Source organism: Nelumbo lutea, chromosome 1 (assembly GCF_056320005.1).
Source record: "Nelumbo lutea isolate HS-2025 chromosome 1, American lotus-T2T, whole genome shotgun sequence".
Classification (NCBI taxonomy): Eukaryota; Viridiplantae; Streptophyta; class Magnoliopsida; order Proteales; family Nelumbonaceae; genus Nelumbo; species Nelumbo lutea.
In genome coordinates this window covers 89,345,265-89,365,134 of record NC_142684.1, presented here as the reverse complement: position 1 = coordinate 89,365,134, position 19,870 = coordinate 89,345,265, and the positions used below count along the sequence as shown (strand labels likewise).

At 41.1% G+C, this 19,870-nt stretch overlaps 1 non-coding gene across 1 annotated transcript; it reads left to right on the top strand.

The window, feature by feature from the left end:
• The first annotated feature begins 2,084 nt into the window (after positions 1 to 2,084).
• Positions 2,085 to 2,191, top strand: LOC148876022 (small nucleolar RNA R71). The gene has a single exon (XR_016106278.1). It is a non-coding gene; the product is annotated as a small nucleolar RNA R71 (small nucleolar RNA).
• The last annotated feature ends 17,679 nt before the right edge of the window (positions 2,192 to 19,870 follow it).

The window sequence follows — 19,870 nt, the reverse complement described above, 5'->3', positions numbered from 1 at the left end:
TAGTTCTGCATTTCTAAAGGCTTAGCTTCAATTTTGTTTCTCTCTCTTTCCTTACCCCTCAACTTAAGTGCCATTGTCCCTAATGGCATGACTAGGATATTGCAAAGGGACTTGGGCCAAAGGGAACAATCAAGAGGGTTTTCCAAAGGGGTTTAAGGTCGACCAACTAGTGTCGAATCAAGAAAAGAAACACATTCATACACATCTTCCATCCAGATTCTCTGACTCACTTTCATCTTCATACAAATAGGGCTCAAACTGGGCTAACCAAGGGGTAGACAAGTCATCCAAAAGATCGTCCACTATATCTACATTGCACTCATCTTCCCCTAGGTTTAGATACTTAGAGGCACTAAAAGCATTTAATTGGACTTTCTGCTTCCCAAATGAAATGTCCATTTCTCTCAATTTATAGTTAATGTTTGCATTGGTCATTTCTAAAAACGGCCATCTTAGGATTATCGGGTTATGGTTTAGTTCCTCGGTTGGGGTCTTGTCTAGGACAACAAAGTCTACAGGGAAATAACAATTCTCTATCCTAACAAAGACATCCTCGATAACACCTCGAGGAGTCTTGATCGACCGATCAGTGAGTTGCAGAATTACTGGGGTAGGTTTTAACTCATCGATCCTGAACCTTTCATAGATAATGGACGGAAGCAGATTTACACTAGCCCCAAGATCCAATAGGGCCTGATCAAAGGTGATTCCAGAGATGACACACCTTATGAGAGGAGCACCTGGGTCTTTCATCTTCCGGGGTAGTTGGTTTAGGAGGACCGCACTAACATCTGCAGAGAGCATCACTTTTTGTGGGGCTGCTTGTGGCTCCTTTTGAGTGCAAAGCTCTTTTAGGAACTTGGCATAGGCCGGGACATGTTGAACCGCATCGAGGAGAGGGATGTTAATATGGACTTGTTTGAAGAGCTCTTTGATCTCCTCGTTGCGAATCTCTTTCTTCTTTCACAATGACCCGACTATGAGTGTGGTTGAAAGGGGGACCATATGTTGGTTCACTAAAGGTTCTTCCTCTAAAGTTTCCTTTCCTTCTTCTTCTCCCCCCAACTTAGGGTTTTCCTGTTCCTTTTCTTCTTCTTCAATTTTCTTTTCCTCATATGGGTTTTCTAAAATTCTCCCACTCCTTAAGGTTGTAATAGCTTTGGCACTTTCAAACTAAGGGTTCTTAGGAGGTGGTTAAACTTATTTTGGAGGAAGACCCGGTGGTTGATTCCTAGGGTTTGCAACCAGTTGACTCGATAATTGCCCTACTTCTCTCCTCACATTAGCTTCGGCTAGCTATCTTATTTGGCTTTCTAATATGGCAATGGATTATTGCTGATTTAGAATTAGCTGCTGAAGCTGCATGAATTGGTCATCTACTGTACGGGTCTGAGGAGGTTGAGGGTAAGCCTAATACAGTTGGGCCGGTTGGTTCCTAGGGTACATCTGCTAGAATTGGTTCTGTACTTATGGCCTCTGAAATTGCTGGGCCATGGAGTTAGATGGATCATGATATTGTTGGGACTATAAATTGGGTTGATGTGTTCTCCAAGAAAAGTTAGGGTGATTTCTCCACCCAGGGTTGTAAGTATTTGAGAATGGACCATTATTGGGCCTTGAGAAACTTTGGACTACCTGAACCTGTTCTTGGATAAATAGCGGAAATTGGGCCGCTGTGGGACAATCATCAACCTGGTGGGCCGGGTTGGCACAAATGGAGCAAACTTCAAGATAGGGTGTAGGTGGGCCTAGTTGCTGGTTAAAGGTGAAATTTTGGTCAAGCTTCTGGGCTAGAAGATCTACCTTGTCCAATTTTCTCGAAATGGCATTTAAGTCCATTCTTGCCTCAGGCTCTGTATTATTCCTAACTTCATATAGCCCTTCCCTCTTTGTGGGTCCCACCGACATTTTATAGGAATACAAGGATGCATTATTGATGGAATTTTCACTCAAGGTCTCGAAAAGTGCATATGCTTCATCCTCGCTTTTTCTCATAAATGCCCTCCCACAGGTTGCATCTACCATTTTGCCTATATTGATTTGTCAAACCTTCATAGAAGGCTTGGACAATTTGCCAATAGAACAGGCCATGGTATGGGCATTTTCTCATTAACTCCTTCATTTTCTCCCAAGCCTCATGAATTTGTTCACCCGGTGTTTGGGTGAATCTAGTGATGGCTTTTCTCATGGTATTGGTTCGTCCTATAGGATAAAACTTTCTAAGGAATTCTTGTTGCATTTTTGCCTAAGTTCTAATAGGTCTCCCTATAGTTCCCAACTAGTTTTTGGCCTTACTTTTCAAGGAGAAGGGGAAAAGAGTCAATCTAAGGGCATCATCATTGAATTTCTGGAACTTTACAGTGGAACAAATTTCTAGAAACTTATCTATGTGTTTGTATGGGTCCTCACTCGGGTTTCCATAGAAAGAGGAGAACATCTGGATTGTGCTTGACTTAATCTCATACTATAAGGCTTGAGTATCTGGCAACTGTATGCAGGATGAAGGGTTATATTGGGTTAGAGTGAAGTATTCTTTGAACTTTCTAGTTTGGGCATCATTGATTCCGGCCATTTGGTTGCGATGTTGGTAATGAAGGTATCTCTTTATTTCGGGTATGGGTTCTACAGTTTCTTTCCTTAGAGATCTCCTTCCCAACATACAACTCAAGAGTCCCTTATTCTTCTTGTTGAAATTTGAATTTTAATTTCAAATTTGGATTTTGAAATTTAAACTCAAATTTGATTTTTTTTTATATTTTTATATTTTTCTTTTTTTTTTTAATTTAAATTCAAATTCCTAAAATTTAAATTCAAATTTGAATTTTTATATTTAAAAGAATGCAAGCAATTCTCACACACGACCTATGGGCTGACCTAGGGTTTCCTAAACTAGTGGTTCAACCAATGTGAATCCTTTTAGGTTCACTTGGAATTACACCACTTCCTTTGGTTAGCCAGGTAAGAGGTGGGGATGTGGGAGGCTCCCCTTGCTCTCGTAAGGACCTAATTAAGTAACCACAAAACTCGCTTAGGCGTAGCCATTTAACCTCATTTCTTAGACACCAGTCGCCAGTTATGGAAAGTAATTACAAGTTTCCCTAAAATTCAACACACCTTTGAGCCAAATGTGAAGCTCCCTAAAGGGTCTTGCTATCCAAATTTTAAATTAGGGTTTAGGGTGAACCGCATGTGAAGGGTGATGATTTTTTGGCCAAGGAAGGGTGATGAATTCCCCACTTATCTTATTTAAGTTGGATTGCCCTTAAATGGATTAACGAAAGAGAAACAAAATAAACAAAATAAAAAAAGAAAATGCCACTAATTACAATGCATGGACAATTATTTCTAATATGCAATTCAGCAATTAAACATAAAATAATAAAACAAACTAATTAAGCAAAATGAACAATTAAAATAATAAAAAGAAATCCTAACACATTCACAACTAACAAGATAATTTCAACAATTAAATAATCCTAGATGATGCATGCTCTAGCATATCAAACCTTAAATGTTGGAATGCAAATGCAAAAATATTAATTAATTTTTTTGAATTATTTTTATTTTTTATTATTTTTTGAAATTCGAAATTCAAAATTTAAATTTAAATTCAAATTCAAATTCAAATTCATATTCGAATTAAAATTAAAATTTAAATTCAGATTTGAAATTTAAACTCAAATTCAAAAATTTGAACAATTTTCTATTTAACAATTAATTACTCAATTAAATAACTAATTAAAGGGCAACTAAATAAAGCAACAAATAATTATTGAAAACAGAAAATAAAAAATTAATTGTGCTAAAAATAAATGAACAACTACCAAAATAAATTCTAACAAAAAAGGTTAGCTACTTAAAAGATGAAACCAAAAATACAAAAAAAAAAGAAAGATTATGTGGCAATAGAAACAATAAAATAAAATAAAATAAACGAACAACTTTTTTATCTAAAAATAAAAAAAGAAACCTAATAAAGCAAAAATTTGAACAAGAAATTAAAAGAAAAAAATAGATCTCAAAACAAGACAAAAGAAAAATAATGCTACAAAAAAATAAATCGGATCTAGAAAAAAATTAATTAAAAAATTGAAAATCACTATTCTACCAAAAAAAAGAGTTCAAAAATTAAAAATCAAAAAATCAAAAATAATATGGGAGACTACACCTGAAATGCAATCCAATTAATTCTTCTCTTCTCTTTTCTTCCGCGGTCCAGTAATTATCTGGTACCCCATCTTTCGCTATTATGTCCTACAAAATCAAAGAGAAACAAGAATTAAAATAAGATTACAAATCAAGTAATCAAATGAAAATAAAAAAAATAATGAAATAGATCTGGACAAAGAAAATAAAAAATTTTCTACGTTGCTTCCCTGACAATGGTGCCAAAAACTTGGTATGTCTGGAAGCGTGTCATTATCCACTTCGAAATACCAGTTTTAATATTTGTAAGTTTCTCTGTTTCTCATAACAATTAAAAACGTGGTAAATGGTGAGAATGCGTTGTATCCACAGGGAAGCGAGAGAAAAATCGTTACAAACTTTAATCTAGGTAAAAGAACACAAATGGAAGTTGTAGAATCACAAAACTTTAATTAATTCAATTGGAATTCATTAAAAATAAAATTCAAACATTTTTGAAAGTGAAAAGTGCATAAAAATAAATAAATAAATAAAATAAAAAAGTTTGTAATTTGATTAGAGGTAACAGTCTTTGGATCTCTCCTTTGACCCTTAAACTTCCCAAGCTAGGCCTTCCATCTTACCTGGCTGAATTCCAGATTTGTAGAAAAGAAACAAAGCAAAAAATTAAACTGAATAAAAGTAAATTTGCAGGAAGGAAAAATCGGACTGGAAATTAAAGAACATAAGTTCAATCTAAAACTAAATTAAAATGGTTGGGATCCGATTCCAGAGGTGGCAGTAGTGGCTTTGGCGAATTGCAAGCATGAATCCCTCCTCTTGCTTGGGCGTTCTCATCTTCCTCTACCCTTGAACTTCTCAAGATCAGTCTTCCGTCTTACCTGGTACAGAATCCAACCCCTTCTCAGGAGCCCTTGGGTCCTTTTTATAAACAATGATGGACACAACTAGGATTTGTAGGATGCCCATATTGGGTGCCCTCTCTGGGTGCCCAAATCTCAGCCCTACATAATATTGGGTGCCATTTCTTTCTCTTCTCAGCCTTAGGATCAACCCAAAACCATCCTAACCCTTCATTAGAAACCCTAGAATGCATATATTCGTTTAATATGCAGTTAATAACTCAACTTATCGCATAGAAGGCCACGTGTTTCCTTATATGGACACATTGTAGGGTGCTATGACCATTCAACGCAGGCGTTAATCTTTAGAATCTTCAGTCTAAATCATCAATTTTTAATTTATTTATAATTATGTTTAATTATAATTTTGTTTTTATATGTTTTATTTGATTTGGTTTATGGTTTAATATGCAGTTAATAACACAATGTGTTGGGTAGTGGGCCACGTGTTGAATTATCAGGCAAACTCGAATATGAATAAGGGAAATAGGATATTTGATCGCATGTGCAACACGTGCCCATGCATCATACATATTTTATTGCATGATATGGTACGTGTCTATCCCCTCCCTATCTCACTCTATTGTTTTGCTGAGTCGACTGTCTACCCAGCTCTTCTGTCTCTTGCTTCTCTAACCTATGCCATTGTCTTCTTCTCAATCTATCATGATCTTTTTCTTGCTTTCAAAAAACTTTTCTATCTATTTCCCAATTCTGCATTTATCAGCCTTCTCATGGTCTCTCTTCGCCTTATCTTCCTCAATTTATTAGTCATGGTATGTAGGTTTTCAAGATGGTTGCGACCCATGTTTCAACTGAAGCTCTATTTTGTTTTAGTTTTTTTTTTTTTCTTTTCATATTTGTTTTCTCATTCCTTTTTGGTTTGTTGCTGTAGGTTTAATGGTGTTTGGGTTTGGTGGTGGAGATGTTCCAGTTTGCTTTTCTGAATTTTATTCTAAAAACAAAGAAGCTCTAACGTCCCACTTTGATGTTTCATCTAGTTATTCACAAACAACAAGGATTTCCTATTTAGTGAAGATATCAAACTTGGTCAAACTGGGTGTTTTGTAGTTGACTGGTTTGCAATAAGCATCATATTTCAGAAAATGGTTCAATGGTATCATCTAACTAACTGAGTGAAATTTATCCAATTAATAGGTTAGGTTATTCTCTCTCTCTATGAATCAACGAAACTCTATTGGGAATGCATGTAGTGGAGATGAAAAATTCAAATTGTTTTTTCCTAATCCCTGTTCTAAATTGTTTTTGTTTCGTAGCTTTGTATGGGTTCTTCTTCAAAAGTCCTTCTGTATCAATGGATACAAAGTCTTAATTCTACCTTCAGGTTTTGGATTTTTAATTCTACCCTTCGGGCTGCATTACATTCTGCAGGGAAAGTCCCGTGAAGGCTTGTGTGACGGACACTTTGGGGCAGGGTTCTCACACAGAAGGCGTTACGGTAGGGCTACTACTGGCCCACGATAAAGGCAGACACATTTGAGCTTGTCAAGAAGTGCGATAAGTGTCAGAGGCACGCTAACGTTCAGCACCGACTTGCTGCCGATCTAAAATACCTCACTATCCCATGGCCCTTCGCATAGTGGGGAATCGACATACTTGGCCCATTCCCGCTAGCAACAAGATAGAGGAAGTTTCTAGTCGTGGCAATAGACTATTTTATGAAGTGTTGGAAGTTGAACCTCTAACAACAATCACAGTCCACAACGTACAAAACTTCTTTTGGAAGAACATAGTGTGTCGCTTCCGGCTACCTCGGGTACTCATCTCCGACAATGGGAAGCAGTTCAAGGATATAAAACTTCAGAATTGGTGTGCTGAAATGGGAATTCAGCAAACTTTCACCTCGGTGGCACACCCCAGGCGAATAGGCAAGCGGAAATCACCAACAGAGCTATACTCCACGGATTGAAGGCTCGCTTAGCTCAAGCCAAAGGATTGTGGGTAGACGAATTGTCCAGTGTACTCTGGGCCTACTGGACCACCATCAAGACTGCCATAGGTGAGACTCCTTTTAACCTCACTTACAACACGGAAGCGGTGATCCCGGCAGAGATCGATGTGCCTACACTACGCTTGGAGGCCTACGATGAAGAGACGAATGATGACGAGCTTCGTATTAAACTAGACTTGGTGGAAGAAGTACGAGACCTAGCATACATCCGGACTGCAACTTACCAATAGAGAGTAGCTCGGTACTATAACGCCCAGGTCAAGAAGCGACACTTCCGCATCAGTGACCTGGTTCTTCAAAAGGTTATGGTACCTGAGCCCAATGTCGGTAAGCTCAGACCGAATTGGGAAAGCCCGTATCGATTAATACAGGTATATGGGGAAGGTACGTACGAACTTGAGACTCTGGAAGGGAAGCAAGTACCTCGAGCGTGGAACATCAGCAACCTAAGAAGATACTACTTGTGATCATCGAACTAGAGAGAGGATTGTGAGTCACTCCCAAAAGCCCAAGGGCCATGATGCCAAGATGATATAAGACCTCGGCACTACTATAAGTCCTAGTTGCCTCTTCGGCATGGGCAAATCAGCTCTCATGCCTAAGGCATAGACAGTTCGAGTAAAAACCCTATGACATCTAGCCCACATCGGCACATAAATATAGGTTGATCCCATTTGAGGTCGGGCCTGACAGTTCGACACTAAGGGATAACCGACACCTAAGCGAGTAGCCCATGCGCAGATAGGTCGGGTATATACCCTACAATGTCCGGCCACCTTGGAATACAATATGCGGAGTTACCCTTACTCGTAATCCAACTCGTTAGCTCGACAGTTTGGAGTAACCTACACTTGAAAAAATTTTACTTCGGTTATCCCTATTCGTAGTTTAGCTCATTAGCTTGACAGTTTGGGGTAACATACACATTTTTACACCTATTTGGTTTAGTTTGCCAGTTCAGGAGTTGTTTACACTTAGAAAGTTTTGCGCAAAGAGTCAAAATGCTTATATTTCATTGATGTAAAGTTTGAGTACAAAAAGAAGGAGAAACTTCCACTATGAACCAAGCTCGGAGGCTCGAGGTATACAGTATAAAGGATCAATAGGCTTCTAGTCATCTCGGGGCTCCTCGCCCTTGTCCAAGGATTTGGTAGGAGGGTCCGTCTTCATGCAGCTCTCACCAGCACTGGTCTCCTCGACGTCATCGAGTAGGTCGCTGTCGCTTTCTACTTCGGTGTCCGGATCTTCAGCAGACATTTCCTTTGTGATCCTCGAGGTAGTTATGGCTCTAAGATCGAGCTGGGGGAACTCGCATCGGGTCAGCCACCTACTAAGCTTGAAGCCTTTGCGGTAGCTCACCGTCCCCACCTCGACCATCTCCCTCCAGTACTCCGCTGAAGATTTGTATTCCTCGATGGCCTTAACCTTGGCCTCCTCCATTGCTTGAAGGAGTATCTTAGTCCACTCTTTTACATGAGCCTCATGGTTCTCCATCTCCCTCTTCAGTACTGCCTCCCGCTCCACGAGCTCCTTCTTCTCAGACATCAACAGCGTGATCAACTCTTTCTTAGCCCGCGCATCATTTTTCAGTTGGCTATTTTCGCTATGGGCTAAGTTAAGCTCGGTGTGAGCCTCGTGAGAAGACTCCACGACTATGAGGGTCTGCTTCAAATTCACCTTAGACTGATAAGTCAAGGCGTGGATAGCGGAGTTCACTTGCCAAGAGAAGAGACCAAGCGTTAGTACAAGAGAAGCTAAGTACAAGTTCAAAGAAGATAAGTAAGAAAACTTACCACCATGTAGTGGGTAACCGCTCGGGCTATGAGCTGAGCAATCGGAAGTTCGGCCTAGCCAGCAACCTCCTCGGCATACACTGCACTTTTGCTCTTGAGGAGACCGTATTTTAGAGTCAGAATGCTCTGAGCTGCGTCATCATTGCCTAAAGAAGCGGTAGCTGCAAGGGCGGGTTCCGAAGACATCGCCTCCTCAGGCGCACAGGGCAGGGAGAGCTTCCCAGATTCCTCATCAACCAAGTCAATCACAGGAGGTTGCTCGGCGATAGATGGTTGCTCGGGCTCTGAAACAATAACCGGCGGAGACTCAACGTGAGCTTTTTTGAAGCCTGCTTCTTCTTCCCCTTCTTCATACTCCCGAAGAGTTCAGTCACGGGGATTCCATGATAGCTGCAACCAAAGCAAACTGTCAGAAACAATACCGAGATATAACAAAGGAAATACAACAAATGGCAACCTACCAGGACTCAAACCGGCCTGCACGAACTTCTCCTCAGTCACATAGTCCACAAACTTTAAGCCGAGCTCTGCCCAAGACCGGAGCACCTCCCTTGTCTTCCGGTCCAACCTGACACCGGGATCTTGGATGGCCACCCTTCAATGGGTCAGGAAAGGCCACCCCTCAATGTTGCAGACCACAAAGTAATGTCTTTTCTAGGCCAGGACCTTGTTTGGGAGCTCGTGAAAGAGTTTGTAGCCCGGATGTGGTGACAAGTAGTAAGAGTTTGTAGTCATGGAAAAGGGAGATTGTTTCTACTACATTACGGATGGAGTTTGGGTGCAACTGGTCTATGGTAATGTTAAAAAGCTTTATGACTTCGACTATCAAGGGGTGAAGTGGAAGACAAAGACCAGTTATGAGCTGTTCCTTGAAGATCGCGATCTCGTCGTGACCGTGCTCCCAAGGGAATTTGCCTAGGGGGATACTGTAGAGTAAGTTGTTTGGAATCTTATACTGGGCTACCAGGGACAAGAGCCTATCCGCCATCATCATTGACAGGCCAAAGTTATCTGGCACCCGACCTTGATGCAAGGTGGAAGCCAAGTCACCAGAGGCCTCTCGTTCCCCCTAGGGTGAGTCCACCTCGGGAGGACCGTGGACCGCATCTTGACCTAAAGTAACCTCCTCAGCAGGGCAAAGACCAGCCTGAGCCGAGGTACCCACCTCGGCTCCAGTGGATTCACCACTCCCATCTAAAAGGCTATCGAAACTAAAGCTAGACATGGAAAGACACGAAATCGAAAAGGAGAGCCAGGGAAGACTCACCAAAGAGAGACCGAACTGAAGAAAGGAAGACAACCTCGGGAAGACACCAAACTGAAGGACTCGAGCGTGACCTCAGAATAAAAATCATCAGACTTGTGGTGAAAAAAATGAGTCCCTTGCCCCCTATTTATAGCCACTGTATCTGGGAATCAACAGTCAAGATCATCACGATCCAATGACTCCTAGAAAAATTGGTTGCACGACTTCCGAGGTTGAAATCAGTTCAGTGTGCGTTTTGATGTCTGCACGTACACCTGAGGCGACCTGGGTTGTTCCTAGTGATTAAGAAACCTCTTAATCCTATTAGGAATTATCCCAATCCAAATCTATATTTGGATAGGGAATTATCTTAATCCTATCTGCAAATTAGGTTAGCCCATTCCTGATCTTATCAGAAGGTTACCAGATTCAAATCATTATTTGAATTTGGTATCCAAGAGTGGATAGGGTCAAGACCCAATCCTTTGGCTTGCCCTAATCTCAGATCCGCCCCTTTAAGTGGGTAATTAAATCAGCCAGTTCGAAATGGACTTTTGGCCCAATATGCATTAAGTGCTCAACAAGCTTCCAAACTACTGCCCAGTTGGGCTTCTTTGTATGGTGTGAGACCCAAGTATTGATCTACACATCAACCACATGGGTTCGGCTCAACCTCTGTTACAAGGCCTAGCCGAATTCACCGGAAAACCCAATGAACCCTTAAGCCCATCACATGGACTCTATGGGCCCAACAGTTACACTAAGTGGTCATTGGGCCAAGCCATCTTATAAAAACCCAGGGACTATGGGCAGATGCAAGATTAGCCCATCAGGTGTAACCCTAAATGGCCTTACACTTAACCTCTCAGCCCATAATGATCAAACACTGCCCGACAAGAGGGGACCTCTCCCTCGGATGCAAGGAATAGTGTTGCACTCTCTTCTTACATGAATCCTGGGATTTAAAACCATTTGCAAACATTTTGAAACCTTACATATCTATATCTTATATATAAATTTTGCAAAATAAAATTGCAACGATTGAAATCAAATGTCGACAGTTTGGTTTCTATCAGAGAGAGTGCATCCCCGATCATTACCTTTGTCCAACAAAGGACTGATCCTGTCACTATGATCACCCACACAAATGAATTCTCAAACTGTCCCAACATACCCAAGTTTTGACCCCCCGCTAAGGATCTCACTGATTGACATATCAAAGATAGCCAAATCCGACACCTAATGCAGTATCATAATCGAGTCTAGGGATCAGGTGTAATTTTCCAGTTTTTCCCATTTCCAAGGTCCAGGGCAATACTGAAAATCTGGTCTGGTTCAAAGATTCAAGTAATTTTACACTGCATGTGCCTTGGGTTTCACCCTGGTGGCTAAGACAGGCCACCCCAACACTTAGCAGCACACCAGTGTCAGCCTTGGTAGGATAAATCTCCCCAGACTTGTCCAACAGCTGTGAACATTCTAAACTAACACGAGTCTCATTAAGTGTCCAAATTAAGGGTCTTACACAGAAACATACCTCACAACATAAATCAAACATGCACTTTATTCATTTACACTAAATGTCAAAAGTACATCAAAACTGATTGGAGCTAAGGGCATACAAAACTGTCTAACAACTCCCACTTGCACTTAGGTCCAATCTGGTACAAGCCAGAGTCCCATGCTTTCCACGTGTTTCTAAAACACTTTTTATGTGAGTGGCTTAGTCAATGGGTCTACCACATTATCTGCTGATGCTACCTTTTAACATTAATCTCCTGTAAATCCAGCGTTGTCACACAACAGTGGAATGGGTGATGTGCTGAATTCCAAATTCAGGAATGAACACCTTCATTCATTAGGCAGCCTCACTTACGAAAATGTGTTCGGCTTGGGTTATGGACTGTTATTTTTTGCTACTTAGGACCCCTGTTTGCTGACTTTTAGGAAACAACACATGATCATATCGTGAAAACATACCCAGATGTAAACTTTCTATCATCTGGATCTGACTGAAAATCGGCATCAGTATACCACAGAATTTGTAGTGAATTACCATCGAATACTAGACAAAACTCTTTTGTCCTTTGAAAGTACTTGAGTATATTTTTCATAGCAGTCCAATGCTCCTGCCCTGGGTTGGCCTGGAACCTGCTTACGACACTCACCGCTTGAGCAATGTCAGGGCAAGTGCACAACATGGCATATATGATGCTCCCTACGGCTGAGGCATAGGGAACGTTTTTCATGCCTTCAATCTCCTCAGAAGTCTTGGGAGACATCTTCTTGGAGAGAGTGACTCCATGCCTGAAAGGAATGTTTCCTTTCTTGGAGTTCTCCATGTTGTACCTTTTGGTAATTTGTCAATGTAAACAACCTGGGATAATCCTATTATCCGCTTTGATCTATCTCTGTAGTCTCAAAGACCCAGTATATAGGAAGCTTTTTCAATATCTTTCATGGAGAATTGCTACGAAAACCACACCTTGACCGAAGTCAACATTCCTACATCATTCCCAATGAGTAGGATATTGTCCACATACAACACCAAGAAGGTGACCTTATCCCCATTGGACTTCCTATAAACACAAGGATCATCCGGATTCTGATCAAAGTCAAACGATTTGATTGTAGAGTCAAAACGGATGTTCAAACTCCTAGAAACTTGCTTAAGTCCTTATATGGATCTATTAAGTTTACATACCTGTGTTCCTGACCAACAGCAATGAAGCCTTGCGGCTGCTGCATGTAGATATTTTCACTAAGATCTCCATTCAGGAATGCGGTTTTGACATCCATCTGCCAAATCTCGTAGTCATGGTATGCTGCTACAGCTAGCAGGATCCTAATGAATTTAAGCATGGCCACGGGCGAAAATGTTTCCTCATAGTTGACGCCTTCTTTCTGAGTATACCCTTTCGCCACTAAATGAGCTTTGAAGGTCTCAACCTTGCCATCGGGGCCCTTCTTCCTCTTATAGATCCATTTGTAACTGATTGCTTTTACCCCAGAGGGCGGATCTACTAGAGTCCAAATTCCATTAGCCTCCATTGAGTCCACCTCAGCTCTCATGGCCTCCATCCACTTCTGGGAATCTATGTCCAATATAGCTTCCGCGTAAGTCACAGGATCCTCCTCACTAGTCAAGGCTTCCACCAAGTAACTATCATAGTTATAACCATAACGGACTGGTGGCCTGGATACCCGGGTGGATCTTCTAGGTTGGTCACTACCTAGAACTTGTGGGACATCTCTCACTTCTCCTGAGCTCTCCGCATCAAGAATTATTTCTTGACGATGGGTGTCTAGGATATAATCGGTCTCTAAGAACTGGGCGTTTCGACTGCAGAACACTTTCTGCTCACTTAGGTCATAGAATAGATAACCCACCGAATCCTTTAGGTAGCCTACAAATAGGCAACGATTGGTCTTGGATTCCAACTTGTTCGCACTCGTTTTTTTAAAGTGCGCAGGACAACCCAAATCTTCAAGTGTCTGACACTTGGTTTTTTTCCGGCCTAATGTTCGTATGGAGTTTTCAGAACCGATTTGGTTGGAACCTGATTCAGCACGTAGATTATAGTCTCTAATGCATATCTCCAAAATGATGTGGGTAATTTTGAGCGTGTGAGAAGTGATCGGACCATGTCTAACAATGTCCTATTCCTCCTCTCTGAAACATCGTTAAGTTGTGGTGTTGCAGGAGGAGTTAACTGTGACATTATCTCGTTGGCTTTCAAGTAGTCCCTAAATTCATCAGAGAGATACTCGCCACCTCGATCTGATCAAAGGGTCTTAGTTTCTCTCCCTAACTATTTCTCAACTTCTTGTCTGAACTCCTTGAACTTTTCAAAGGATTAGGACTTCTGTCTCATTAGGTACACGTAACCATATCGTGAGTAATCATCGGTGTAGATTATGAAATACACGTGTTGGTTACAAGTCCTAACACTCAGGGAACCACATACATTAATATGTATAAGGTCAAGTGTGCCTGTACATCTTTCAGGCTTACCGTTAAATGGTTGTTTTGTCATCTTACCTCGGAGGCAAGGCTCACAAGTGGGAAGATCTTCTACGATTAGAAAATCCAAAGAATCATCCTTTACTAGCCTTGTGATTCGGTCAACACCGATATGGCCAAGTCGTTAATGCCACAGGCACGTGGAACTAACTATATCACGAGTCATTTTCTTAGGGATTTCGACCGACGTAGTTTCGGTTAAGTTAGTTTCTAGAGAATGATGTAGAACATGGAGACTGTTCTCCAGTTCCTCGCATGCGATGAATTTATGGTCCCTTTTAATAGTAATCATATTACTAAAACAGACAGTATATCCATCAGCACACAGTTTAGAAACATAAATCAAATTTCTTCTTATGTTTTGTACATAAAGACAATCCTTAAGTACAAGTATTCATTCTCTAAAGACTAATTCTACGGTTCCTATCGCCATAGCTGAAACACTTGCAGAAGTCCCCAAGTAAAGTGTCACTTCTCCTTCACTCAGCCTTCTGCTTACTTTGAACCCCTGTAGTTAATTACATGCATGAGTTGAAGCCCTAGAGTCAACACACCATGACACAGAAGCAACTAATAGATTAGTTTCCATGACACAAGTTTCGAAAATACCTTTCTTAGATTCCAGGTAGGTAAGACAGTTCCTCTTCCAGTGGCCAGCCTGTTTGTAGAAGTGACAGGCATCGGATGCCTTGTCTTTCTTTTGTTTCTAAGATTTAGTGGCCTTTTTTCTGGGCTTTCCTCTTTGCCCTCCTCTTCTTGCCAAATTTTCCAGCTACAACAAGCATGGCTATCGGCTTATCCTTTCTAATCAGTTCCTTGGCTCATTGCAACATATTGTTGATCTCTTGAACGCTGACATTCAACTTGTTCATATTATAGTTCATAATGAACGGATTGAAGGACGAAGACAAGGAGTTAAAAATGGCGTCTATTTGTGTGACCAAATCTAGCCCGGACCCAAGGGCCTCTAGCTCATTTATGTAACTCATCATCCGGAGACAATAGTCATGAACTTGCTGCCCCTTGGTCATCTGCGCGGTCATGAACCGCTTTAGGTCCTTTTGGCAAGTAGAACGGTTCTGCTCTTCATACATAGTTTTCAGACTATCCAATATGTTTTTGGCGAGTTCGATCTGATCGAACTTTTTTGAAGTCAGGACCAACATAAGGTTTTTGTACCAATCGACATAGTTTGGGCCCTTAAGTTTGTTGTCATCAAGCAACTTAGAAAATTGTCTGTTTGCCATTTTCTGGTAAAACAACAAATTGTTAATCCACAACCTTAGTTTGATTCATGTTACCTGCATAGATATGGCTTTTAATCTATGTTCCATTTCCCTTTGTTCATCTCCGAGATTTCCCTCCTATCTCAGTGACGGAGATGGCAAAATGTCTCTAGAAATGTGGGAAATCACATAGGGTGCATGGAGCCAACTGTTTCAGCTGCATAACCCCACCACTTTTCTATGATGGGTCATATCGACTCATCATATGAGTTTTCCTTTGGCTTCCGTCAGACAAGGTTCATAGCCATTTTAGGGTAAACCTTTTAATCTAGTGAGTGCTCACCCATCATATTTAGGTTATGCCAAGGTACCGTGAGAGAGTTTCCATTTTCTAGTGAAGCCCCTCCCACATCGGTCTATGACGCCTCTATCATCTTATGAAACACTCTAACAGGCCCAACAGCAAATGGATAGCCCAATTTTTGGTGCATTTCCTCATTACTAAAGGACCCATCATCGTGCTAATGACGGAAGGCCTTTAGAGAGTCCATCATATGGATCTTCCTATCACATGCACTCATATTACCGGAGGGAACAAGTGATTACGCCCTAGTTAATTTAGGTCAAACCAAAGTGGCTCCCACTGACTTTCATAAAGTCAGATTTTTGGTGGCCCAATTCGGCTAGGGTTTTCGCACGAGTCCCTTTTCAGGGTTGTGGGGCCCACCACTAAGGGAGGAGTCATCCAATGACCATAAGGGACACCATGGCAATGATGTGCGTTCAGCCATGGTGTGCGCAAGAGCCACTATCGTATCATCATGGGCCAAATGCTTATGGCCCATGGTCGCAGCACATCAAACATCCATACATCGCATGCAATGGAAGAATTGATCCAATCAATTACTTGTTGTAAATCCCATTAATAAGCCCATTTATAATCCATAATATTAACAATTAACATTATCTAGGTACATGGGCTAAATAGCAGTTAGCAGTTCGTCCCATATAGCTTTTACACAAAAGTGGGCTTTTGTAGTTTTAACTCTTTAAAATTGGGCTTTACAAGTTGGGCCGAATTGGTTATTCCAATTAATGATTAGTTTCAGACCTGAAAGTGGGAGAAATCAGGGCTAAGAACAGCCCCGTTCGAACCCTAAATTCGGTCCAAACAGCTTTGGACCAATCTGGTCCGAAACGATCCAAAACCAATTTTTAATTCAAGAAACAATTCAAGAAAGATCTAAAATTAATATTTATGATTTTAGACAATCACAAATCAGATATGGATTGTTCATACCACCTACAAAACAGAGGTTAGTAATCAAGGGTTGCAGTTTCATAAACTGCAAAACACATAATGTGATATCACGATCTGCAAATCTCCAGCGCCGCCGCCATCTTCAATCAAGAAAATAAAAAAATAGAACCCTAATTTCTATTAATAAATTACATTCTTGATTGAATCCTATACATTCAGTCTATAAAAAAAATTTATTTTACAGACCGAATAGAATAGAAATTGCAAAAAGATTGCACAAACTATCTGCGCCAAATCTGCACTTCGATCTCCATGTACGAATAACCCATTTAAACTAAGAAATAAATTAAGAACATTTCCAAATAAATTTCAGATTTAACAAAATTAATTTCAGATCAATCGCTCACATCTAGAAACAATTTCTTGGAATAAAAACAACAATCTGCGCAAATCCAGGTAGAACAGCTTCTGCCCATTTGTGTAGGTTCGGATATGATTTTCTTGGTTCAAGATTCAAACCTATTCTCTGATACCACTGAAAGGAGGGAGAGATCCATCGTATGGATACCAAGAATGCAGCGGAATAGGGTGGGCGAATTTCAAAAATTTCTCTCCTTCCTTCCAATTGGGAATCATATTCCCTGATTTTAGAATATAATATTCAAGGATCTAATCGAACCAAAACCGAACCAGAACTAAACCACAGAGAAAGGAGGGGTTATACCTGATACGGAGAGTCAGTATCTCCCAATGTTGGTGTTCTCGCCCAAAGAATACTCCCAAGATCGGCTCCCACTGAAGATGACACAGTGATGCTGGAGTAGAACCAATAGTGTTCATCCTACGAACCAAATTCTTCACAAGAATTCGATGGAAGTGAAGAGCACCGTACACAATCAGCCTTTCAGCAAAGACTGATATCAAGAACACCTTCTTGATCTTTCCCTCTCAGAGAGATCGAACTAGGCAGAGAATGGCGGCGGCGACTGGAGAACTCTAAAATCCTATCTCAAAATGCAGGAGAATTTTTCTGCTCAAAACCCTTGGTTCGAATTCTAGTAATTTAAGACTAGGGTTTTCCTCCTTCTTAGTGATTAAAAAACCTCCTAATCCTATTAGGAGTTATCCCAATCCAAATCTGTATTTGGATAGGGAATTATCTTAATCCTATCTACAGATTAGGTCAGCCCACTCCCGATCTTATCAGGAGGTTACCAGATTCAAATATTTATTTGACTTTGGTCTCCAAGAGTGGATAGGGTCAAGACCCAATCCTTTGGCTTGCCCTAATCTCAGATCTGCCCCTTTAAGTGGGTAATTAAATCATCCAGTTCGAAATGGGCTTTAGGCCCAATATGCATTAAGTGCTCAACAGGCTTCCAAACTACTGCCCAATTGGGCTTCTTTGTATGGTGTGAGACCCAAGCATTGATCTACACATCAACCACATGGGTTCGGCCCAGCCTCTGTTACAAGGCCTAGCCGAATTCACTAGAAAGCCCAATGAACCCCTTGAGCTCATCAAATAGAATCTATGGGCCCAACACTTATACTAAGGGGTCCCTGGGCCAAGCCATCTTATAAAAACCTAGGGACTGTGAGCAGATGCAAGATTAGCCCATCAGGTGTAACCCTAAATGTCCTTACACTTAACCTCTCAGCCCATAATGATCAAGAACTGCCCGACGAGAGAGGATCTCTCCCTCGGCTGCAAGGAACAGTGTTGTACTCTTTGCTCACATGGATCCCGGGATTTAAAACCAGTTGAAACATTTTGAAACGATACATATCTATATATCTTATATATAAATTTAGCAAAACAAAATTCCAACGATTGAAATCAACTACCGGCAGTTTGGTTTCCATCAGAGAGAGTGCATCCCCGATCATTACCTTTGTCCGACAAAGGGGCTGATCCTGTCACTATGATCACCCAATCAGATGAATTCTCAGACTGTCCCAACATACCCAGGTTTTGACCCCCGCTAAGGATCTCATTGATTGGCATATCAAAGACAGCCCAATCTGACACCTAGTGCAGTATCATAATCGAGTCTAGGGGTCAGGTGTAACTTTCCAGTTTTGCCCATCAATCTCCAAGGTCCAGGGCAATACTGGAAATCTGGTCCGGTTCAAAGATTCAAGTAATCCTACATTACATGTGCCTTGGGTCTCACCCTGGCAGTTGAGACAGGCCACCCCAACACTTAGCAGCACACCAGTGTCAGTCTTGGCAGGATAAATCTCCCCAGATTTATCCAACGGCTGTGAACATTCTAAATTAAATGTCAAAAGTACATCAAAACTAATTGGAGCTAAGGGCATACAAAACTGTCTAACACTGGCGACGTGGCACTGGCGTGTTTGCCGACAAATTCTGCATGCATATCCCAACACTCCCACGATCCTTGGAATTTGACCCACGTATCGAACATTCTGGAGGATGGTCAACGTGCTTGGCGGTTGCCTTTGGGAATCTCGGACCACTTAGGCAACCTCTCGGAAATATCAGATACAGTGTGTGAAGCCCACGCCAAACAATTCCTATATAAAGGCACCAACCCCTATGACATGAGGGGAAAAGTAAGTACATTCTAGCTCTCATACTTTGTGATTTTTTAGCTTGCAATCTACTATGAGAGTACTAACTTAATCACCGGATCGACCTCACTGGGTTAGTCACCCCGGGTCCTCTGACATTGATTCCTTGTAGGTCTCTAAAGAACTATGAAGCCTAATCTGCCCCCAGCTCGGCCCAGTTAGCTCGACACCTAACCTACCCCTCACTCGACCTGGTCAGCTCGGCACCCAGTCTGCTCCCAGCAAAATTCTCCACTTCAGCCTCTGAGTCATCGGCCACCTAGAAACAAACCAAATAACATGGTACTTAGCCCAAAAATAATTCATCATTACTTTTTTGTTTTTTTTTCTATTGTAGGGTCATGCTTTTATTTTTTTTTTCTTTATTTCCTTCTCTTTTTGCTTCTTGCTTGAGGCTGAAACAGGGGGCTGTACCTTATCTTCTTCTTCGTTGTGATGGTGGCTAGCTTTTCCACCATTTAGAGAAACATGGGAGGTTCTCTGAGTCGAAAACCCTGTTGCTTTTCAGTCATCTGATGCAAGTTGTGATACTGTGATGTATTGTCATGACAAAAACATTTGTATATCAACTTTTTATTGGACTAGCAAGTTTAGGCATTTGTATTATGGATTTGTCATTTTGGTGTGTTGGGTTTTAGATTCATAGAAGGGAAAGAGGGAGAGCAAATGCAAGTTATATAAGGATGATGTTTTACCTGT